Below are 26,069 nucleotides of genomic sequence, written 5' to 3' on the forward strand. Positions count from 1 at the left end.
CAAATGCATAACCTTTATGAATAAATATTATGCCATGGGACTATTTAGATGGTTTTTAATTTAACAGAATGCAGAAGATCCCATTGTGCCAAAGGTGCGGCTTACTCAAACTCGAGTAATTGTGCATTTTTATCCCCCATTTCTCCGTTTACTGTTAATTCAGCATTTGTAATGATAGTAGTTGAGAAATCTGCACCTTTTGAATTTGGAAACCACCCACCACCTGCGATAATGGTACAAATCCCCTTTTCAAGAAACATTAGCATGTATAATGATAGGAGGAAAACAACACCAGACTCATTTTAATTTACAACAAGTAACAATGGTGAACCTTGAGAGAAGCTAGTTTCTTATGTTCTTATTTGTTTGTATTTTTCTCATGTTCATTGATGGGATAAGACATTGTTTTGTTAACATATTCATCTCTACAATTATGAAGCATAAAAGTGTTGTCACTGGATGGTAAACTGTTTGGAATTTCTACATTTCTTCTTCACAATGTTCTCTCATCTTCATCGAAGTCAAAATGATCGGCAAACACTACCTAAGTACATAAATAACACTCATGCAGTCGTACTTGCTAATTATTTACTCACAGTGCAGGCTGGAAAAAGTCACCTCTGACTTCTCCAAAAGGTGTCTGGAGTCAGGCGTGGGAAGTGTGGTTTGTAGAAGGCCCCTCCCTACAAATAAATGCATACAAAGTCTGGTAACTGACGACTAACGGCTCTTGCCTTGATCACAAGTTTGACAGGACCTTAGAGGAAGTGTTGCAGAGATTCACAAAGCTGGCAATGGTTACAAAGTATTTCTTAAGATCTGGATGTTCATCAGTCCACAATAAAGCAATACTGTTTACAAACTGAAAGGAGTTCGAACTGTTGCTGCTCTCACCAGGAGTGGATGTCCTGCAAAGATAACAACACCAAGAGCTAAATATGCAATCCTGAAAATATGTTTAAAAAAAAATAACCCAAGGTAACAGCAAAGAAGTTGCAGATTTTTAAGAAGTTGTGAAATCTTTTTTCATACATCCACTTTAAAGAAAAAAAAATGGAATAAGATTAAGGAAAAGGAAAACAAAAAAAGAAAGAAAAGTATTGCAGCACCACTCCAGTTTGCAAAGAACAGTTGGATGTTCTTTGAAGAGACCAGAAAATAGTCAGGGGAGAAAAAAAAATTCTCAGAAAAATGCTCAACACTATTTTTGAGGGGGAAAAAAGATACTGCCTCAAAACCCCAGTCTGAAGCACAGTGGAGGAAGCATCATGCTTCATCAACACATAGCATAACATAGCAAGACAATAATTTAAAGCACACAAGTGAATCAGTAAAAGAAGGATTGGGGGGGGTGTATGCATGTTTTGGACTCCTGATAGATATTGTGACTCTAAGAGGGCTGTTATACCGACAACCCAAATCCCAAATCTCCCCTCATGCTCACTGAAAGAAGGTTTACACGTTACTGACTCAAGAGTTCACTTTTTTCCAGCCTGCACTTTTAGGAATTATTCAGTATTTAGTCAAGATGTAAAACCACAACTGCACAAGTGTTATTAGCTAATCAGACTGTGCTTGTCTGTAATTATGTTTTAGAGACAGAACAGATCACTTTTCATGGCTAATCATAAGTGTCCACACTTAATAACGACCCTCTCTCTGAAGATCTGTTTTTGACTTTATTAATTTATGTTATAGATGGGGGGAAAAAAAAAACCACACACACACACACACACACACACACACACACACACACACACACACACACACACACACACACACACACACACACACACACACTCTAAATTGGAAAATTATACCTTTTGTTCTTCGAGCCTTCTTCTGGCTTTCAGCACATTTAATTGGAAGCAAGCTAAAACTACATTAAAATGCAAGGTCTCGGCTTTAATTTAAGCAGGCTTATGCCAATATTTAAAGAACTTTGCATGAGATGGAGCCCTCTTAACACAAAGTACCCAGATTACAAGTGTTCAAAAGTAATTGAACACTAGCTACCAAGTGTTACCTGGGCAGCTGTGTGGCATTTCCACTTTAAAAACGAGAAAACAAAAATGTGCACACCCTGCTGTTCAGCGGGATGAGTGATGAATCAAAAAAATCTAGCAGATAAGAGAACACTCATCTATACACCATACAACTCCTATACGGATTTAATTCGGGGGCGTAGTGTTGTGAAGCCTCAAAGCCTCTGACGAATAGTAAACAACCATTAATATATAATGCAAAGTTTACGCCCAAGGGCAAACCAAATTTTCAAGGCTCAGGTGTATTCATATCTATGTGAAACAGCCTCTTTGTCGTCTGACATGTCATCGGTTCTTCTTTTGATTGATTTTTTTTCTAGATGAAGGCCCATTTGATTTTACTTTGCATGACACCTACAGTTCCTTCCTTCCAATAAGCTCCACTAGTAAATACTTCACTTCCATAACCTTATCAGACACTTTTACACAGTCCAACAAAAAGCCCTGCTCCCTTCAGTTCAGTTGCAGTCCTCTTTTGAAGTAGGCCTAGTTTCTCTCGGAAGGGATGTTTGATTTTCTAGTGCTTTCTTAGCTTGCTTGCCATCATGTTAGCATTAGCCAACATCTCCTGACAGATGGCGCATTCATGCTGAGGCCTGTGGACATCCTCAGTCCAGCTGAAGCCATAAGACATGGAGCTTTCCCAATAGTTTCTACCAACATTTTTCCCTGTTTTCCTCGGGTGGTGACTCATATTGCTGATTAGTTGTTTACTCCACACAAAAAAGTGATCCACCCCTTTACAAATTTTGTTATCCTCCTTGCTATCAATCCAGGGCCTTTGATGTGTCACTCTGTAATAATTTCCACCATCTGGTAACTATGAAAACAGACTCGGGTTTTCTTTGACAGAAGGTTTTATGTTTTTTTGTAATGTAGCGTATGTTGCGACTGTGTTGGTAAATGAGGGCCTTCAACATACTAATATAGTACATTAAAAATTCAGTCATTACCTTTTGTTTGATTTTGTATCACAATCATAATATATGATTGACAGAAAATCCCAAGGGATGCTTCGACTTGCCTCACAGCACAGAGTGATATAAGCTTATATGATCAATATCTATGATACTGTGCAAATGAGCGACCCCTGATTTCTTTATTTTTGCTCCCAAGGAGCTAGGCCTTCTTGTCATTTTTGGTCTTCAACAGTGGTTTTCAAGGTTTCTGAAGGCCTTTCAAAGTGTATTTTGGGCACTGGCTGCTTTTTCACTCATTCTTGATTCATTCCGCATGCCATACTCAGAGGAATGAGAGGAACCTGTGTTGTGTCTACGCACAAGTGAAGACTAAGCAAAGAACCAGTTTTTTAGACTCCTATGTAAGAAGCAGTCTGTCCAAAAACACATTTGTTCCAATTTCTTTAGCTGTATCTACAAAATGCCAAAGATAAAACAGTCTGACAGGCAGAAAATAGTATTTTTGCTATAACAAGGTAATTTCCTAAGAGCTATTAGCTGAAAAACTTGGCATATTTCGGCATGGTGTGCACCGTGTCCTTCAAAAATTTGATGAAAACTGGACAAGTGGAGCACAAAAGAGGAAGTGGGAGACCCACAAAGCTATCTACACCCAGTGAATAGCATCTGAAAGTCTGAAATGTCGCTAGGAAATAGGAAATCCAGTTAAGACCTGACACATGCATCTGGCCCTTCAGTTGATCCATCCACTGTTCGTTGAAGTCTCATCAGAAATAGTTTCAGTGGAGGAAGGCTGTCAAGAAGCCATTCTTCAGTAAAGGAAACTCGGAGAAAAGGCTGAGATATATCAAAGTACACAAGAACTGGAATGAAAATCAGTGACAAGTTGTAGCATTGTAGTGATGAATCCAGATTTGACATTTGGCATTGAGGTCAGGAGAGAGATACAACAGTGAGTGTCTACAGCAATCTGTAATAAATGGTGGAGGCTCTGTCATGGTTTAGGGCTGCAATTCACCCAGTGGGTTGGGGATCTTTTCAAAAATGATGAACACTGAAAATTACCATCAGATTTTGATCCACCATGCAATCATCTCATTACCAAAGGCTTCATTTTACAGCATGGTAGTGATGCCAAACATATTGCCAGTCTAGTAAAAGTATACCTGGATAGAAAAGCACATAATGTAACATTATTGGATTGGCCTCCCCAGAGCCCGGACCTCAATGTTATTGAAGCAATGTGGGATTATGACAGAAAACAAAACAAAAGGCAGCCAACATCCAAAGAAGAGCCTTGAATGTCCTTCAAGAAACCTGGAGAAGTATTCCTGATGACTACTTAAAGGAATTACAAGAAAGACAATTCAGACTGTGTTGAGTTAGAATAAAGGTGGTCATCCCACAAGCTTGTTCTTTGCCTTATATATTGTGTTTCCATTTTAGGTTATTTAAGCTGACAAGTATATTTTCACAACTGAGTTTTGCTCAAAAAATTGCACAGCTAATAAAATTTTATATGCTGGACAGCACAAAACTGAACAGAAGTGATTGTTATTAGTTTTGATGCATCTAGCACACTCAGTGCAACACACCTGAGCTCCTCATCTATAAAGTTGGGCCAATATTGTAAAAGCCTCTGTGTCACTTTTAACAACCACCTCAGTTTAAATAAGCATGTGAGTTCAGCTGTTCAGTCTTGTTTTATGTAGCTACGGAGATTCAGTAAACTCAGCTCAATTATATTAAAAATAGAAAAAAAATCTGGAGATTGTTATACATGGTTTTTTTCCTCACAAAGGAGCATATCGCTCCCTCTTTAGCCTCCCTTCCTTTGTTATCTATTCATATTATATTTGATTTTAAGACGGGGCTCCAAAGTGTATTTTAGATTATCTGTTAATGTATGCTTATGGTCATAACTTGAGGTCCTAAGCCAAGGCTCTTTTGGCCATCCCAAAATCTCAGCTGAGAATCAATGGCAATCTGACTTTTTCTTTCAGGCCACATAGTCTTTGGAATCGAGTAGACAAGACAGACTAGCTCATTATCATCTTTTAAATGTCTCTTAAAGACATGTTTTTATAAGCAGGCTTTTTCTTCTTCTCCACTTTGAATTATTTCAGTGTTGCCCTTCATTACTGTTTTATCATCTTCCACTAGAAATTATTTTTAATTTATTTCCTTCTTTTTATTATTTGATTTTAATTTTGTCTGTTTTTCATTTGTAATTGCCCCCTCCCTTTTTGTCTCCTTCTGCTTCCAGTACACCTTATCCTTTATATGTTTTCACTTTTGTCTTCTTGAATGTTTTATTTGTTGTTTACTTCCTACGTTGTCCTCTAAAGCACTTTGAAACTTTAATTTGAAAAGTGAATAAATAAATGTATTACTAAGTTATTCTTTTTATATATTTGGTGTGAAGATCAATGTGTTCTCAGATCATTTGCGAATATAAAAAAAAAAACACAAAAAAAAACTAAGCATAGACCTGGAGGTTCCAATTAGTTGAAGTTGGTGGTCGTTATCTTCATCAATTACACGTCTGACTCTTTATTCCTTATATTAATCTAATGAAGAATTAAACAGATCTATCAGTGGGAGCTGGTATCAAATGTTGACTTTATTCTAAAAGAAACTGAAAAGGGGAAAATGACAAGCCCTGTTCAGGAGTCAGTGGCGGTCCTAGCCTATTTGGCACCCTGGGCGAACACTCCCTCTGGCCCTTGTCTGCCCCCCCCACACACACACAAAAAAAAACATATTAAGGATTGTACATTAACATAAAACTGTTGTCGGAACCACACTGAATTTAACGTTTTATGCTTTGTTTTATTGCTTTAGTGGAGGTGCGGCCACCTGTTGAGGGGCTAGGCACGTGAGGTGGAATCCCCTCCCCGATGCAAGCGAGTGTACACACCGGCCATAGGTAGGTTGCACCATTTAGAGTTCAGTGTGAGTGACAGTGAGGTCTGCAGTGGAATTACACGGGTGAGTAATTGGTGGCACCCTTGGGCACTCCTCCCTGTAGGTTGCCTCCTCAAGTGGCCGGTCTCCACTATTTTGTTTAGTTAGTTTTTTTTCTTTTAATCAAGCTGTGATTGTTTTATTTATTTATTTATTTAGGACAGTGCACGTTAATGAACATAAATGTAAAAAAAAAAAAAAATTACATGAATGTAAACATGCCAGATTATAGCCAAAGGCAAATTTCCATCTGTTGTCCTTAAACATAAAAAAAATTGACATAATAATTCATAAAAATTCATCATTTTAGGGTACCATCGTGGTAGGGAGTCTGGTCATTTTAATCATTGGTTGTTAATAAAGTGTTTTAATTAACTATCTTGCCGTCTCAACCCTGCTACCTTAGGTACCTTTCTGATTTTACAATTCTATGCTTTTAGTAGTTCTTCTTAATCAATTTTGATTTGTAAAATTTATCTGTCTCACCTCTGCTGTTAATAACGAGTCTGTGGGCTTTGGTAGCCAGTGTAACACTTACATTAGCTAGAGAAATCTTTCCTGGAGTGTAACTCCCTCCCCCCGGTGGCGTTGTCAACATCTTATTTATCGTCCCCGGTTATCCCTCATTCGCGCCACCACAATATTAAAAGCTGTAACATAATGTGTTGTTCGGAGTTTAGTCTGTTACTGTTACTAGTTTTACCATGTCTCCTTGGAGCAACTGTAACCCACATGATTTCCTTAGGGATTAATAAAGTATTCTGATTGTTTCAGGATGACCTGCCATTTTCCAATGACACATCTTCTTACCTGTATCTTTTGCTCGTTTCTCCTCCTCTACTTTTCTCTTTTTTCTAAACTGAGCACCTGATGACTTTGAACCTTTCTTGTCCATCTTTCATTGGTTTTGATTTTGCACTCCAGTATGAACACAAATCCCCCAACTCGAGGATCACCACAACATAACGTAATAGACCTACACCTTAATTCACAGATTCACTTTGTCTAGAGTTTATTTCTGGGATTTCACACAACCCAGCTTCAAATCATGAATACATAATGGACTTGGATTTACAACATTATACATGAAATGCGCTCTATTTGGAAGCAGCTGGCCCCCTCCCCTTTCGACGGGTTATGTGTGTGAGACTTTAAATCATCAAACTGTAAATTATAAATTTTAAATTGTTATTGGTCCCTTTACCCCTAGACCTAAAGTGTATATTTATTTTCTTACTCTTCTCATACCGATGGGTAGATGTACCGATGGGTAGATGTTTGTTTACTTGCACTGCTGTAACTGGAGCATTGTCATCTCGTCTCTATATATTGTACTGTATATAGCGGAGATGACAATAAAGTTTACTTTGACTTCAGCACACTTTTCCCATACAGAATTTCGAAAAAACATCGGTGCAAATTTTAAGACTGTATCATTATGTCTGGTGTTTTCGTGTTTGTTGGTTTGTTTTTATTTTGTTTTATTTCACGAGTTGGTTATTAGATGCTGCTCCAGCCAGCCAGAGAATCCCCCGCCACCCTGCCCTCTTCCCTGTGCAGCAAGCAGGAGCACCTCGCAAACGGAGGGCGCCCTTAGTCCTAGCAAATGTGCGGCAGAAAACCGATCGGTGCCTATGCCATTCCCAATATGCACTGGCACGACGTCTGGGCTGCATGAGTACGAGCATTTCTTTCTTTTTTTCTTTTTTTTTTTGCCGATGCCCATGATGCCAACCACGATGCCGCCCCGGGCAACCGCCCGTGTTGCCCGTATCAAAAACCTCCACTGTCAGGAGTGTTAGAGAAATGGCATGAATGAAGGGATCCAGCCCTTTATGTCTGCACAGTCACAAATGCAATCCAGGATGTAGACATGTAGGGATGTTTTATTGTCAACAATCAAGTGAAGCTTTTATAAGCAAAACCTGCACAAAGTTCTGTGAACTGAGGAGATAAAAATCAAGTCCTTTCAAAATAATGGAAAGAAGAAAAAGAAAAGGAACAGCTCTTCACCCAAAGCTCCTTCTCTTCTGCCAAACACAGTAGTGCTTTTGTTATGGCTTGAATATGTAAGACTGTTACTGGAACTGGCACACTGGCATTTATTAATAATTTCACTGCTGACAGAAGCAAGAGAATGAATGAGGAGCTGTACAGACAGTAGTAATTTTCTCTGCTCAGATGCCGTCAAAGCACAGAGGTGGAATATATCTTCCAGCTCTAATTTTTGAGTATGATAGTTTATTCATTTATTTCTGTTGTGTTCATTTTTTTTTCTTTCTTTACATTTCACAGTTTTAGGATTTTCTCATAAATGTTGTGTTTAGGTGCAAATTAATCGCTGACAGAAAAAGGCAACAGAATGTCTCACTTTGGTCTGTATTGACCACTGTGCTATGAACTAAATGTGCTGTTTGCACTTGTTGCTCTTCTCTATCACTCACAGGCTGCTTCCTGAAAAATAAATAAAAGGGATAAATTATGAAACCTTTAAAATATCAAAAACCTTGGTTAATGTAATTGTGGAAGTGACATTTATTGTCTGTGACAATATGTAGCTGCAGTAATAAAACTTCCATTAATTGAAAATTTGAAAAAACATGTTCTTAAACAACGTGAAGATACCCTCTAAATTAAGCTATACTTTCTTGGATGTCCATAATAAAAAATAAAAAAAAAGGGGCACTGAAGGTACTACACCTCGAGCTGATTCTGCATTTTAGGCTTCTATTAATCCTTTATGTTGGACCTTTCCTCTAGAAGCTGACTGAGGTGACTTCACACCTCATGAAACCAGTCAAGAGTGCACTCAGCACATCATAAACCCCCATCCAAAAGAGTTTGGCAGTGTCAAGGAGGAAGCAAGAATTTTCATAGGCAAGACACAGAATATCACGCCCCTGTGTAAAATGTGAATCAAATTTAATATTATAAAATATTATTTTGAGAAGGGGAGCTGCCTCCTGGAAAAAATAAAGCCCGAGGTGTTTACAATGTGAGTAATGCTCGGGCTCATTCTTGTTTATTGCAGAGTTTGGGGAACATTCCAAAGGCGTTTTGCGGTGACATTTTGTGATGTGTTCCACGGAGGGAGAAAAGGCTGCAGAGGGCAGTAGAATTTATTGACTGAATTTCACAGTTATAAATGGGTCGTTTACAAGTGACATAAAGAAAATGATCTGTTCTCTGCTGAGGTGGTAGAGATCTGTAAACTTGTTCTGTGTACTGCCAACAGTAATGGCAGCCATCACTTGTACTGGACGAAGTTTTATCAAATAGACTTTACTTTTGATTCAAGTAAATATTGCGCATGGAACCGAAGATGAAGATGAAGTAGTGAAAGCACCTGAAAAAGTTCTTGCACGGAAAACCCAAGCAGTTATTTGTGATCTGTCTCCAAGCACAATGTTAAATCTCCTTAGGCACAGTTTGAACAACATATATTTGCATAACTGTATAGCGTACAGTTGAGCTCACTATCATTGTTTGATACGTTTTGCAAAAACCTTTGATTCCATTCACAACTTAAGACACTCTATGGGGAGACATCCAGAAAAATAATGGTCTCTGGAGAAAAGCCACTCATAAAGACATCGTTGTCTTTGCTGCAAAAACTCATATCCCTGACAAAACCACCCCAAGGCACTAATGTCTTTCCTTAGTCTGCTACGGGTTGAAAAATACAGTTAATTCGCAATTTTCCCTGGAATGAAGTTTTAAAATGTTACTTTTCTACAGACTTGGAGAGCACATTAAACAACTTCAGAGCCTGAAGTGACATTGTCTTTCAGTGACTTTCACGTTGTATCTAATGAAAGTCAATTCAGACTGAGCAATTATAGTTATAAAATAATGTTTTATGTCCCCCTGCATGAGGCCAATCATGCCTAATCATGGTGGATGGATCTATGTGCCTGAGTGATTCAAGGAGCTATGTTGTCAGGGGAAATTTGCCCTAAGTCAAATTAGTCATGGGCCAAACTAAGAGCAATTCAGAAAATGGTCCAATTTGTGGTTTTTAAAACAAGCTACAGGGACATGGAAAGCCATCTCACTCTGAACTAGTGCATGAGGTTATGAGATACCAACTAAATATAGTTGGGATCACTTTATTGCACAAAGAGTCTAGGATCAGTCTCCTAAAGAGGCACTGGGCCCTGTTTCAGGAAGCCGGTTTAGAAAACTCAGAGTGAAAAACGATACGCAGGGTTGAGTAACCCCGAACTGTCCAACTCGGAATATTCGGTTTCAGAAAGGCTGATAACAAGTAGTTCAATCAACGCGGAGTTGCTTTAACCCCAAGTGAAGCGCGCGGACGAGGATACATAAAGCCCTGATCAGTGGAGCACAGATTAAGTGAGTCACCATGGAGACGGAGGGAAAGAAGGCGCGGTCAATGTATTTCACAGCGCTTGAGGCCGAAATTCTGATGGCAGTATATGCCGATAACATGCAAATTCCGCGGAAAAAAGTAACACAGCCTCAGCTGCAAAAGAAAGTGAGCATGCATGGCAAAACAAAGCCGACAGAGTCAATGCGTGAGTGTTAATTTAAACATTGATCTAGGGATTTCCACCCATTTAACACGTTATTTTATCATATGTTATTTTATTTGTTATTTTATACATTTTATTTTGTGACGTGATGTGAGCGCAGGTGCAACCCAACAGGCCCCAAACGTGCCTGGCAGCAAGTAAAAATGAAATATAAAAATATAGTCCAAACAGGTAAGGTGTAATTGTATTATGAGCCATAGTGCTTGGTCTGTTTGTCCCATGTAAATCAATTGCAGTTAGAGGCTACATTAATTTTCTGTCTGTAAGCACTTATTGAAATTATCTGAGCACATTACAAGTACATATTTGCTTACTCTGTATGCTCAAATGTGGCCCGTTATAGCCAACAGAAAAAAAGCGGAGGCCCGAAAAACAGGTGGGGGTCCTCCACCACCACCACCACTCACAGAGGCTGAGCAGTTGGCCCTCAGCCAAAACAGTGGGCGCCCTGTGGCCGAAGGCATCTCTGCGGGGACATCCTCTGAGGCAATAAGCCCGCAAGACACAAGTGCCTACATAGGGGGTAAATTCAAAATAATACATGATGTGCATACATCCTTTCTTCACAGTCACCTTTGCAGTGCTACTCATTCATTTGATAAACTCTTTACCATAATGGATTATTTTGTAGTGAAGTTATTTTCCTACTGATTTTGCCTTCCCTCAGTCTTGGTTGTCTTTGAGAGCATAATGACAATGAAGTGTAAGGTGCTTGGTATGTTTGTTAATTGCCATTTGGTCCCTTGTAAGTTATAAGTGACCTGTATAAACCTCATATTCTATCAGTTGATGGTGATGGTGTACTGCATCTGGTGCAGCCTCCTGTTGAGCCAGACCAACATGCAGTTGTGAGTAATACTCCACAGATTATATGAGTTTACAGTAGAACAGCAATGTTGTTTATTTCTTTACTACAGGAAAATAATGAAGAAACATTGACAGCTGTTACAGAGGAGGAAGCAACAGAGACACTTTATGAGGTGTACATCTTTTAATACTTTGTGTACAGGAAACACAGGTGACCAATAAAGCCAGTTGAACAAAAAATCTGTTTATTCTTCTTTCAACATGTTGAGGTGATGGGTCAAAAGAAATGATTGTGACATATGGTGTCTCTGACTGCTCTTCCATCTTGTATGTCCGTGGGAGGGTCAGGATGTTCATGGTTTGGATCACTGCTGTTTGGTTCAGAAGGACAGTGTTCTCCTCTAATTGTGGCAATGTTGTGAAGAATCACACATGCCACAATAATGTCACATGCCCTTTCTGGGGTGACCCTGAGCCTTTGCAGGCACCGGAACCGGGCCTTAAGCATTCCGATAGTCATTTCAACTCTGGCTCTTGTCCTGCAATGAGCCAGATTATATCGCTGCTGTGGGCCCGGTTCAGGGTCAGAGTAAGGGGTAAGCAAATAGGGTAAACATGGATACCCCCTATCACCAAGCAAGTAGCCAGTGAACTCTCCTAAGACAGAAGGGTACACTTCAGTTCAAATGTCCCTGAAGCAATTGGTCTTTATATATTTTAAAGTATTCTCAACTCACCATGTCCAAATTTTGTGCTCAGTGTACATTCACGGAATATTTGTGAGTCATGGACAGAGCCTGGCCACTTGGCTTCCACATTTGTGATAATGTTGGCAGCATCACATATGATCTTCACAGTGCAGAGAACACAAATTAGCATCCATTACTATAATGAAATAATTTGTTAGTTTGACATGCTACAGGGAACTATGTACCTGTACATTAATGCTGTGGAAAGACTTCCTGTTCACATAGTCTCCTTCATTTACTGAAGGAGCAATAATTGGAATGTGAGTGCCATCTATACAGCCAATCACGCCTGGGAACCCTGAAAATAAATGTAAAATTTAAGTAGTAGTTCAAGTATCACCACATCATAAATTAAGTTTTGGTCATCCTGATACCTGCAATTTTGTGGCATCCCTCTTTGATGAATCTTGTGGGTCTGTGACCGGGGAACACCACAGACGAGTGCAGGAGACGTTTCAGTGCAACTGTAACATTCCTGACTGCCCGACAGACGGTAGCCTTGGAAACGTGCTCAGCGTCACCAATATTATACAGAAAGCTCCCGTTTGCAAGAAACCGAAGTGCGATACAAATAATATGTACAGAACTGAGAGGATGTCCGCGATGTGTCACATGCGTAATATATGGCCTGAGGATGTTATCCAAATAAATTATAGATTGTGCTGAGAAACGGTAACGTTCGCACAGAAAATCATCAGGAAATGATAAAATGTCCAAACGCGCTCTGATCACTCTCTCCCGGCGGAGAGCTCTGCGGAGAATTTGGGCTTCACGATCTACTGGCTCTTCAAGGAAGGGACACGCCATGTCCGACACTTCCTACTGTCAGGTTTCCGACAAAGGGGCGGAGACAGTCAGGGTTAGTTGTAGTAAACCTGCTAGGGGGCAGGTTAGCTTCACGGAGTGTGTCGTCATAGTGACTCACTCAGGCTGCAGCTGAACTCGCTTTGTGAAACCGAAAACCCAGAGTTTTCGTTAACTCACGGTATACTTACTCAGTTTTTCCACTAAACCGGCTTCCTGAAACAGGGCCCTGGACTCCGTTTCACATCGGAGTTGCCCCAGTCAGTGGCAGGTGGCAAAATTAAATGCACTGGTACTCATAAATCACTTTTCTTTCAAGTTCCTTTCACCCAATCCTATCTATGTGTCGAAGGATACCTTAATAGCAGGAGGAGCTGGGGGTCAGTCCACTTAATTTCTGACTGGTAGACAACCTGCTCTAATACTTGAGCTACAGCCTCAAGCTACAACAGGGGTTCGAATAGTCGCATCCCTTTGGTTGAATGCCTGGATGTTGAGATGGTCCCCAGTGGATGAGTGGCTTGTTTCTCTGAGCCTTGGGATCAGGAAACAGGTTTTGACTCTTGACTCTTGTACTGAAAAGAAAAGTCTATATGTTTGTTGAATTTCAGATTCAGGAGCACCAGTCCATACTGGCTGTCAAATAATTGGCCAGCTCTTTATCCTCTTAAGGATATTTGAGGGTGCGTGGGCATTTGCCTAACCAATTTGCATGTTTTGCAGACTTGGAGAAGGCATTTAGCTGCATTCCTTGAGGTGTCCTGTAGAGGGGTGTTACAGGAGTATAGGGTATCTGGTTTGCTGATATGGGTTATTTGTTCCCCACACAACAATAAACATAAACCACAAACTTGTTCCAGGTGTAAATTGAACTCTGACAGGACTGAGTTACTGATTCACTTAATAAACTTTTGTGGACAAAATTTCTCAGTGTAGCCAAGTGGCAAAGGGTGTTTGTCGTCTGTGTCTGTGTTTGATGGCCTGAGGATTAGGGTGATGTGTGACTTATCTTCATGAAGCAATGACCTCCAGATTGCACTGGAGGGGTTTGCAACCGAGCATTAAGTGGCAGAAATGAAAATTTGCACCATCAAGTCTGAAGTTGTGGTTTTTAGCTGAAACATGGTCTAGTGTAAACCCAATTTGGGGACAACTCAACAACCCACAGAAGCACCTTTAAACCTCCCTAGATTTAAAACACTGTGCTACAATTTAATTTAGATTAAAAGGGGACTTTATCAGACACGTATTGTTTATGAGAGTAAGTATAAAAGATTGGTATAGACTGAGTTATTTCTCTCTACAGTGTTATTACAATCGGCCGTGAAAACTAGGAAAATTGAAATCTGATGTCAAATATAGCAACATAGAATTGTAACTTTTTAAATGTATCTGTATTCTCCAGTGATAAAGTGCCTGTTAGGGACGCCCTAATCATATTCTCTTCAAGCCACCTTTAGCTCTGATTCCAGGTATAGTTAGACACCAACTACAACAATGGTGACATCAAACAATAGCCCCCATGAGTGTTTCTTTAAATAAGAGTAAAGACCCCAGTGCAGGTTTGTGCTCAATGCATCTGCCTGTGACAGTGCAGGCATGCCGTGCTTTGGTTAAAAGCCAGAAAAAAATAATTTCATACAATACTACTTAAAAACTAAGAGTAATATGCCTTTTAAAAGTACTTGGCAGGAAGGTTGTTTGGGGTCACTCTCATGCTGCAGACCTAATTTAGGATCAATCAGATATACCTGTGTATGTAATGGATTATAGTAAACAAGCTTTTGGACAGTGCTGATCAGTTTGCTTTATGGTCATAGTAAATGCAAGTAGGCCTATCTATTGATAAAACCGACCTGGAATCAGTATGCAGCATTTTGAATGACTCACACCTCAGTATGTGATGACCTACTTCACATTAAAAGACTATCTGATCGTTGTGCAGCAGGCCAATTTATATTATAATGATGACAGAAGAAGAAAGAGTGACAAGGAGCAAAAGAATGAGTGAGACAGTGAGAGATGTGCCATTTTAGCTGTACAGACCTTGTTCTTCTGAAGCAGTCAAAATGCTTCAGTTGCACCCACACATCTCTCTGAACCTCCTACAGAAGCGCACAGAAACAAACACACTTCACAGCCCTAAAGCACCATTACCCAACATGGTCAGAAAAAAAAGCCTAGAGTGTACTTCAAGAGACAATCAATATGCAGGAGATTTTGAAATTGAAGTGAAATGGCTTCAAAAACTCTTTTTGTGAGGGCCTGTTTGTCTGCTAATTGACTGTTTGCTAAGCCCCGCCTGCCATTGCTCTGTCAGTTGCGATTTTCATTCTCGTTGTTCAGTGGTTCAAGTTTCATTCAGGATGTTCTGCAGGCTTCTGCAAATGTGGGTCCATAGATAGTCCGATTAGCATCAGGATTTGAGTGGGTTTAAATAAAAGTAAATATACGTCTCTTATTTCATGTTTCAGTAGATTAAATCAAGTTCTGATCATGCTGATTAATGCTCAGAAAACTTTAGTTACTATGTTACAATGGCTCTTTTTTAGTATGGGTGGTGGTAAAAGCTTTTTTGCCAGTGTGATGCTACTGAGAGAATTAAAGGTGCATCTACAAAGGAGACCTTTAGTTGCAGTTGAAAACTGATAATAGGTTTTGTTGTGTTACCATGTAATATGACTTTGTTTGGAAAGTTATCTCTATACTTGACTGGGATAGCTTCTTTAAATAAAATAATGCAACACGCACAGCTTATAGCATTAGCCAAACAGAATTTCTAATGTAATCTAATTACTATGAGTAAAAAAAAAAAAAAAAAAGAACGCTTGGACACTGCTAGCATAATGGACAGGTTTTTGACGGGGCTCCCACACAAACGCAAAGCAGAAGATGAACCATCACCAAATATGCTTCCAAACCAACTTCCTTCCAAGCCAAAGAATAGAAAAAATGATGAAGCATATCTTGCCTTTGGCTTCACCTGCACAATGGCGGTGCCAAGGTAGGTATCCCCGACAGAATTTGTTTCCCCTGTGTCAGGAGCAGACGCTGGGCTGTCCAAATCAAAAACAGTATCCCATATTCTTGATTTTTAGTCCACAAACACTACTTATAATGAAATTTTGGCGATGTTAGCTCTTTATACAATTAAGTTGCGGTGGGATACAAATAATATTAGGCTGATCCTGCCACAGTGTGTCCCCCTGGTTTTCTTGTAAAACAAAGGGGGGCCTAGCAAAAAAGTTTGGGAACCACTGTCTTACCGCTATAGCCAAAATTGTTCTGTTTTGTATCACACTCTTCAGTTTCACTACCACTTAGTAAGTAGTTAATGAATGTTTGCAGACAAGTCAGCATCTTCTGCATAAACAGTGGCTGTTTGCAGTAATCTACTATCGACCAAAGCAATCGAAAGGTACCAAATAAGTCTTTTGATCAAGTTTACCTAGCAGCAACAAGCAATCTCAAGCAACCACAGAACATACACCTAAATGCTGGTGGATTCGGAGTGTTGCTAGCTAATGTTTAGGTCTCTGTGACTGGGGTTTAGTCAAACTGAATAGTCTGTCCATTTGCTCACTTGTCAGTCTTCAGTTTTTGTTTGTTTTTGTTTTGTTTTGTTTGTTTCAGATTGGCAGCTTGAAAAAGTGCAAACCCACCTCACTGTTTTTGGGGTTTTTTTGACAGGTGGAGTTGACAGATAGATATCTTTATGTTATATAAAGTAGATAGAGAGCCATAACTTGTTTTCCCCTACATAGTGGGCAGAACTTAATTACACTCTGTCTATATTCACTTATTAAGTGAATGATGTGATGATGTAATGATCCAGTTTTGTAGTCCAAGCTTCTAAAGTACTTAAATACCTGATGCTCTTGCCATTATAACAATTATATATGCCTAGTCTTCTTTTTCACTTATACAGGTTTTAACTAGAACAGTTTACACTATAGCCAAGGGCTTGCAAGTAATTTTATATAAGTATTGTATTATTTTTATTTATTTATTTATTTGTTCATTAGTTTGTTTCTTTTTTGTGTCTTCTTCATTCCCTGTGATGTAATTTGACTCTGCATATTTGGTAACCCTCAACGTGTACTTTTACTGAGAACATTCTGACCCTGATTCTACATTATGTTAACCTAAATATAACTTTCTAGCTAGTCACAAGTTAACAATTATTATATATAAATAGCCCAACTTAACTAACCTTCCAAAAAACATTTCTGTGTGAATTTATATCCACAGCTATGTCAGATCTTTTCTTAAGAAATACTTGAGCCAGAACCTTTAGATGTCAGCTGGCTAGCTAACGTACTGCAGTATTATAATTAGGCTAGACTTCATCAATCCTTTATTCTGTAGATACCAGGATGTTTAACACCTGTGAGAACAGCCACGCAGATTTCTTCTTTTTTTTTTTTTAGCCGAATAAATCTGACTCATTTTAAACACTCAGGAAGGCGTCAGCATTTTTTTTGCTTTTAGGAATTTTAGTAGAAGTGGTTAATTATGTCATACCTAACAAGTAGACTGGCTACTTAGAATTGATAAGCTTTGATAAGGACAGTAGCTGTTTTGGGGGAGTGGAACATAAAAATCAATTCAAGTTTTGCAGTCAAATGACTGCTAACCACATAATGTTAACTTGGTTGCTATTTTGGACAAGTAACACCGTGTAATCATTTGATAAAGGCCCAGTTACACAGGCCCAGTTACACAGGCCCACAACCACAATAAAGGCATTGTGACATTGTCAAAGGTCCTGTCAACAGGTTGTATCACATCTAACGTGGCAGACAGTTCTTGAGCAGGCTGGCTAGCTGCTGGCTAGCTGCTGGCTAGCAGCAGATATAATGATAGTGTCCATGTCAACGGTTCAACTCAGCCACAAGCTGATTCCTCTCAGCCTCTCTGACAACCCTCAGTGGTTGTCTAGTTTTCCCTCATCAGAAAGATCATGAACCAGAAGTAACAGCTTAATGCCCCACCATAATGAGCATGTTTTGCAGTAACAGAAAAGCTAACATTTGTATTCCTCATCATCCCTACCCTGCTGCACTTACTCCTAAGCCCTGTCTACAACGCAGCAAAGTTTACGGCATAAAAGCTAAGTTTTTGTCTTTTCACCGTGAGAGAGCTGAGGCAGAGGAAAACTGCCCGAGGATGTTTCATATCCCCACAGCCCTGACTGCACAATCTCTGCTCCTTGCAACCTTCTTCATCTTGTTTTCTTAATCAGTCATCTTTTCGCTTTATCTTCCTGTATCTCTCCCCTTTCCCTCCCACTTTGCCTCTCAAAGAATTACCTCTCTCGTCTCCTTCTGCAGTCCCCTTCTCTCCCCACCTCTAATTCTTTTAACTTCCCTCCACTTCCTACTTTCCCTATTCATGTGTCCTTTTCTGTTCTTTTTCCCGCCTCTTTCCTGCCCATCTTTGCAAGAACATTTCTGGGCACCTCCTCTCCCTGTCAGCCTGGCAGCATCCAGGGGAAGAGGCAGCACTGTCACTATGGACAGGCTCCAAGGAAGAGCAAGTGAAAGTTACAGAGATGAGAAGAGGAGGAGAAGAGGAGGGGTAGGAAAAACATGACACGGAGGAGGTGTATAGATGACAAGTCCCTTCACTGGGGAGTTTTGTGAAGTGAGAGAGCTGCAGAGAGGGGGGAAAGAGGGGGAGAGAGAAAGAGAGAGACGGGAAGGAGGGGAAAGGGACACCAGCAGGCATGCAGGATGTTTTTTGAGGAGAAACAGCTCAGGGATGGAACTCATTCACTTCTCCTCACAAGTTTGCTGTTCTGTGAGCGCGTCCCGAATAAGCTTGCTGACTGCACAGCGCAGTGGGCAGATGTTGCTCACATCCAGCTCGATAGCAGAATGCATAATTTGCTTGTTGTTTACATAAACGAAATCTCACCCGTCAGTTGAAGGGCATGCAGCTTCATGCTACACGGGTTTATCAAGTCAAAGAGAGACAAGGGCGGCTTCTGCTGAGACGTGTGCATTTGCTTCACAACTCGTGGTTTGTTCTTCAGTGAGTTTGTGTGCTATAGTCTGTAAGGCTAATGTTTTGGTACTTCAAACGCAGTAGGCATACACTGTTTCTTGACTTTACCTGAATTATTGATTCATAATGGTCTGTTCTCAGTTAACCCTTGGAGGGTCTTAATTAAACATCAATATTTAAAAAGTAAGGTATGCCTTCCCGAGTATTTTACTGGAAACTTTTAAACTTTATCTATTAACTTAAACTTTAGCACTATTTTAATTACTACGCATGGATTTAACAGAAAGAGGGGGGGGGGGGGGGGGGGGGGAGTAATAGAGAAAAATTGATCTTGAGAAGATTAATTAATAATCTAATCATCCAGTATTGCTGGTCTGATCAGGTTATACAATGTTAGATGGAAAATGGCTAAAAATGTGCTCTAAGGTTATCAAATACCGCATTCATATTGTAGGATTAATACAGAATATAATCTGCTGAAGTTCAAACAGAGCATCAGAATGGGGAAGAAAGTTGATTAAAGTGACTTTGAACATGGCCTGACACCAAAAACCAGATTATTTCAAACACTGCTGATCTACTGGGATTTTCCCACACAACCTTTGTAGGGTTTACAGAAAATGACCAGAAAAAGAGAAACTGTCCAGTGAGGGGCAGTTGTCTGGGCAAAGATGCCTTTTTAAAAGCCTTGAATATCTGGACTGTTTTGAGCTGAGAGGGAGGTAAAGGTAACTCAAATAACCAATTGTTATAACCAAGTATGCAGAAGAGCATCTCTGGAAACACAGAGCAGACGACGACAAAGAAGAAGCAGAAAATCAATCCTGTCAATTTAAAACAGGAAACTGAAGCTACAGTTTGCACAGAGCTCAGAATTGGACAACAGAAAATTGGAAAAGCATTGCTTGGTTTTATGCGTCTCAATTTCTGATGGGCCATTTGAATGGTACAAATGTATCATGTCTAAACAATATGAAAGCATTGATCCACCCTGCCTTTTCCTCAGACTGGTGAGGAGTTGTTTTGGGGTTTTTTTGACAGACTTTGGGATTTGTAGTACCAAGTGAGTAACTGAGTTTAAAGACCGCAGCCTACCTGATTATTGTTGCTATGTCTGAACCTTTGACATTAAGCTCTCTTGTTACAAATGGCCTCTAAATTTCTTTGTCAACTAATTAATAAATACAGAAAAAACACAAGTTAACCTAGAAATATTTAAATGGGTAGAAGTGAATTTATGGCATATTTTACTAATACAGCATCTAATGTGGATATCAGCACATAAATATGTAAATTCTGTAGCCAAGGAACAAGATTCTTAAGCTAGAAACTTTCTGGTTACTGTTTGTTGTCCTTTTGTAATAAGTGATATTAACTATGTTTGAGCGATTTTTGATTGCGTGCAAAAAAGTAAAATGTAGGTGTCGAAACCAATCTCTAAACCACTGGCAATTGTGTTATGGCAGTTTAGCTTTTTATTAACCTTTTAAAAAATGTATTTGGATTCATACACAACAAAGCCCTAAGAACAAGCCACTGCTCCCAGGGGCAAAGTCAGCAGACTAGCCTATGGGTTCTCAAATTGCTGCCTAAATACCAAAATACTAATAAACTAGCCAGTATTGCTGCCATTTCTTTTATTTAGTTGCAAGAGGAATTTTTTCAGCCCTTTTTTTGTTTACAACCCTTTCATTAAAAGGCTATATAAGATCTGAGAGCCTCGGGAGAGATCAAAACACACCTGAGCCACTGCACACAGCTGTTGATGTAGACAAAGCACCATCCTTATAAAGATGCATCAGCATCAGCGTCTGTTCTAATCGTAGTGTTTTTGCTGCTAATATGGTTTATTTCTGGCATTTAGGTCTACCACAATATCATATACTTTTGTTTTTGCTGCTTCAGAACTTTTGTTATAAAACCCAGCATTCAGGTCAAAAAGTCTCAGTGTATCTGAGGTAAGGTGTGTGTGTTTGTGTAAGCAATATCTTCTGCAGACCTTATGCTAATCTACATTGTAGGATAAAATAAAGTTTATGTGACATCTGCTGCGTTGCAAATGCGCTCAAGCTGTAGCAAGGTAGAACAAAGTGTAAAGAAATAACTGTGGATTTAAAGACAGGTATAACTGACAGCTCCTGCTGTGTCTTCCTACTGTGGTTGTTGCAAAAGCAAGTTTGTTAAGGATAGGAGCTTTTTCTTCTCCATTTTCCACTCTCTGGCTCACCTCAGCTTAAATTCTCATTTATGCAACGTGAATAGTCAGGGGCACGTTGGCCAAAGCATTTCTGCTCTAAACAGATGATCCTCTTCCTGTTTTGTGGCGTTCTGTGTGCAAAAACCAGGCGACGACTGCCCTCTCAGTGTGAGTCTTCAATGGCCCCCTGAAATGCTTCTTGTTTCTCTGTTGCCTCATTATAATCCTTTGTGTGTCCTCTGTGAATGGCTGATGATGATTATGCAAATGTGCCATCAGAGAGCAGCTTGGGTAATTATCACAGCGAGAATGAGTCTTTTTGAAATTCTCTAACTGCTGAAGAGAAAACCACGAGTCGTCGGTGTGTTTGAGAGCGTATATTTATCAGTTTGGGAAAGCAATGGGTTTTGTAATGGTCGATTGTGTTGCTTACCAAGCCTTTAGAATGTTTTAGAAGCTTTGTGCTTTGAGTGTTTTGTTTTTTTAAATATCTTTCATGGAGCTTTTCCTTCTGCACAGGAAGCTAAAATGTGAATTTGCTGATTCCAGCTGTTGCGTTTCTTGAATACGTTCAAGCTCGTTGCACGGTCTGCCCATCATTTATCTAGTAACAGACTGAGTCAGATTTTCATTAACTGTACGCAACCTTAATTGCTGCCTGGTGTGCTAAACATGGAAGCAGACCAGCAGCGTTCACTCAGGCACTAATGAGGGCAGCTAGGAGGTGCAGGAGCCCCTGGTGAACAGGTGTGGTCTTGGCAGCAGACCTCAATGTGTCTCTCTGAGGTGTGAAATGTCTCATTATGCATTGAGGGGTATACAGTGATAAACTGAGAGAGGTACAGGGATGGGAGTATATTTAGAGTTAAAAGCCTCTGGTTAAGAGGAGAATGGAAAAGGCACAAGCTCTCACAGAGGGCAGCTTTGTTAGTTTCTGTACACACACCGAGTGGTCCCCCCATGACTTGGGTGAAGGGAGGTAGACTGCCTGGGGTCAATTAACCTCAAGAGCAGCCTGAGCTGGCCTCTAAGGAACACTGGCTTTTATAGATACTGACAGGACACAAACTGCGAAGGTGCTTGCATAAAATGGGTCACAGGGCAATGAGGCGTAGGAGGCATTTCAACTAAAACTGCTCCTTACTTTGGCGCGGTATGTCACTTTCTCTCAGGGATTATTCTTTCCCAGAGGTCAGGTGTTGTGACAACTTCTGAACGAAGTTAAGAGGTGGTACAATTTTGGCTTTTGGGGAACAAAGGCATGTCACTGCCAAGCGATCCAAACAATAGGCTGAAACTAGAATCTCTGGGTTGGCGTTGTCTCCACAGTCATTGAGGACAGAGAAACAACATAAATCATCACCCTAAAAATGTTGCCTTACCCTTTCAAAAAATAAAAAGCACAGTTGTCAGTGAAGTCAGCAAATTTCCTACAGCTCTTATAGGTGCTTGGCCTCCTGCCAGATAAACCAACTAAGCAGAACGGCCGAGGCTATGATGTGTGTATCTGCGAGGATATGACATACTCCATTCCCTTCTCTCGCATTCCTAATGCGATTAAGCGAGACCAGTTAATGTAATTATCTTGCAACAATGTATGGTATAACGCTCTAATCAGTGCCAATAAAACTGCAAACCTTTCTCTTATTGACCATGCCTAAAAACACACAAGTCATCAAGTCTGTGTTTGCACCTCCTCACCTCCCTCGATTTTTTATCCCAGTGCAAAAATAAAAAAAAAAAAAAACTAAAACAATTTTAGAAACACAGATAGGCCACACTCTTATTCACATGAAACAGTTTCACCTTCTTTCTTATAACGACATGCGGTTTCTTGTTTGTCTGTTTCTTTGGCCCATGTCTGTCTCTTCTTCCTTTCCCATCACTCTGTATGAAGCTGTCACAAAGGCAGCGTGAAGGCATCAGAAGGAGCTGGCAGCACTGCATATAGAGACCTGTGTGAAAGGCAGCAGGTCTAAGGGCCATTAAAACGCATAATTACAGGGCTGTCTCAGCTGCAGTTCTTATGGGAGAAAATAATGAGGGAGGAGGGGGAGGATGAGGAGCTAAATGGAGGAAGCTGAAGAGGCAGAACATTTGGCGATCCTTTCACCCAACTTAAATGGGTTTGAAGTAGCAGAGAATGTCAGCGCTTTATAATAACTAGCACTAGTAAATTAACTTTTGTCTCCGACTGTGTCGGCTCAAAACCCCTTTCACATGGTACTGTGCAAAAGTCTTGGTCCACCCCTTATATCAGGGGTGCCCAATCCCGGTCCTCGAGAGCTACCGTCCTGCAGCTTTTAGGTGCATCCTTGTTCCCACACACCCGAATCAAATGAATGGCTTGTTATCAGGCCTTTGCCAAACATGATGGCATGCTGAAGAGGTAATCAAACCATTTGATTCAGCTGTGTTGGAGTAGGAATGCGTCTAAAAGTTGCAGGATAGTAGCTCTCGAGGACTGGGATTGGGCAGCCCTGCCTTATATCTTATTCTTATCTTATTCCCCACTACTTATCTTATTCCCCACAATATCTTATTCCCCACTACTCCGCGGGGGATTAAGTGTTAAATATTGCTAGGAAAATGCCCAATAGATGCAGCGATTTACTGAAGTGTGTGCAAACATACATTAAAAGAAAAACAGTATATAAGGCAAAAACAGCGTTTGTACAATTTGAATGACCTTGCAGGCAAATATTTGGCATAACCACCTTTATTCTTCAATACAAGCTGAACTCTCTTAGGCAGTTTCCATGTAATTTCTTTAAGTAGTCTTCAGGAATACTTCTCCAGGCTTCTTGAAGGACTTTCAAAGCTCTTCTTTGAATGTTGGCTGTCAAGATGATCCAACACCGATTCGACAATGTTCAATTCAATTCAATTCAGTTCAATAAAACTTTATTGATCCTGAAGGTTGACCCCGAAGGAAATTGGGTCATGGGTTGCTCTGGGAAGGCCAACCCATGACTGATAGTGTTCCTGTGTTATACGGGTATGTTTTTATTGCATTGGCAGTGTGTTTGGGATCATTTTCATGCTTAAAATAAACCAGTCAGACCCAATCAGATGCTTTCTGGTTGTTTTTGTATCTGCGAAATCGACAAAAATGAAAAATAGAAAAAAGATGCCTCAAAACAAACTGATTTGAGCCAAAAAATTTCAAGGTTGGATCATCACTCCACAAGACCTGTTTCCACTGACTGGTCCTGTGTAATTTGGTATATATCAGCCTTTGCTTCCTGTTTCCCTCAGGAATCCCTCTTTCTGCAGTGACTGCCACTTTTTATTTTGTCCCCCACTTGTCCAGCTTCCTCAGGTTTTTTTTAAGGACATACTGCACACCGCACTGAGATATTGCATGCCTTTTTTTTTCTAATAGCTGTTTGGGGATCACCTTGTTGCAGCAAAAAATATTGCTTTGCATCTGTCAAACTGTATTATCTTTGGCATTTTCCAAAGATTCAATTAAATGAAAGGGAACAAATTATCTTATTGTGACAGGCTACTACCAACAAAACACCTGAAGATGCAGGCATTTTGTTAGATTAGGTCCTTTTTCTAAGCTTCAATAATTCATATGACAGTTTTAAGTAGCTCAACACACAAACAAAAACCATTCCTCTGAATATATTCAGATATAAGGACTGGACTGAAAAATGAGTGAAAAAGCAGCCAGAACAATCTTTACCTTTAGAAAGCCTGGAAAAAATGAGGGGTTGGTCTTTTTGCACAAGCAGCATGCCTTGCTGAATATTAATTTGATTAATTTGATGTGTTCTTGTGACTTGCACTAAAAAAATAACCTATTTAATAATGAGTTCACTTAAGTACAGTGGGGCAAAAAAGTATTTAGTCAGCCACCGATTGTGCAAGTTCCCCCACTTAAAATGATGACAGAGGTCAGTAATTTGCACCAGAGGTACACTTCAACTGTGAGAGACAGAATGTGAAAAAAAAAAATCCATGAATCCACATGGTAGGATTTGTAAAGAATTTATTCGTAAATTAGGGTGGAAAATAAGTATTTGGTCAATAACAAAAATACAACTCAATACTTTGTAACATAACCTTTGTTGGCAATAACAGAGGTCAAACGTTTACTATAGGTCTTTACCAGGTTTGCACACACAGTAGCTGGTATTTTGGCCCATTCCTCCATGCAGATCTTCTCGAGAGCAGTGATGTTTTGGGGCTGTCGCCGAGCAACATGGACTTTCAACTCCCGCCACAGATTTTCTATGGGGTTGAGGTCTGGAGACTGGCTAGGCCACTCCAGGACTTTCAAATGCTTCTTACAGAGCCACTCCTTTGTTGCCCGGGCGGTGTGTTTTGGATCATTGTCATGTTGGAAGACCCAGCCTCGTTTCATCTTCAAAGTTCTCACTGATGGAAGGAGGTTTTGGCTCAAAATCTCACGATACATGGCCCCATTCATTCTGTCCTTAACACGGATCAGTCGTCCTGTCCCCTTGGCAGAAAAACAGCCCCATAGCATGATGTTTCCACCCCCATGCTTCACAGTAGGTATGGTGTTCTTGGGATGCAACTCAGTATTCTTCTTCCTCCAAACACGACGAGTTGAGTTCATACCAAAAAGTTCTACTTTGGTTTCATCTGACCACATGACATTCTCCCAATCCTCTGCTGTATCATCCATGTGCTCTCTGGCAAACTTCAGACGGGCCTGGACATGCACTGGCTTCAGCAGCGGAACACGTCTGGCACTGCGGGATTTGATTCCCTGCCGTTGTAGTGTGTTACTGATGGTGACCTTTGTTACTTTGGTCCCAGCTCTCTGCAGGTCATTCACCAGGTCCCCCCGTGTGGTTCTGGGATCTTTGCTCACCGTTCTCATGATCATTTTGACCCCACGGGATGAGATCTTGCGTGGAGCCCCAGATCGAGGGAGATTATCAGTGGTCTTGTATGTCTTCCATTTTCTGATGATTGCTCCCACAGTTGATTTTTTCACACCAAGCTGCTTGCCTATTGTAGATTCACTCTTCCCA

At 40.2% G+C, this 26,069-nt stretch overlaps 1 long non-coding RNA gene across 2 annotated transcripts; it reads right to left on the reverse strand.

Annotated features, from left to right (window-relative positions):
* Nucleotides 1-11,772: 11,772 nt before the first annotated feature.
* Nucleotides 11,773-12,935, reverse strand: LOC147310472 (uncharacterized). 2 transcript variants are annotated; one of them, XR_015125696.1, is made up of 4 exons: nucleotides 12,419-12,935; nucleotides 12,230-12,342; nucleotides 12,033-12,144; nucleotides 11,773-11,952 (listed from the first exon to the last, which is right to left on the reverse strand). It is a non-coding gene; the product is annotated as an uncharacterized LOC147310472 (long non-coding RNA). The 2 variants fall into 2 exon arrangements; XR_015125695.1 differs by having other exon boundaries at nucleotides 11,777-11,952; nucleotides 12,230-12,934.
* Nucleotides 12,936-26,069: the final 13,134 nt, after the last annotated feature.

Source organism: Aulonocara sp. 'chitande type north' Nkhata Bay, linkage group LG17 (assembly GCF_057382095.1).
Source record: "Aulonocara sp. 'chitande type north' Nkhata Bay isolate Kocher_YH1m ecotype deep benthic linkage group LG17, A_spYH_male_GT1.1, whole genome shotgun sequence".
NCBI classification, from domain to species: Eukaryota; Metazoa; Chordata; class Actinopteri; order Cichliformes; family Cichlidae; genus Aulonocara; species Aulonocara sp. 'chitande type north' Nkhata Bay.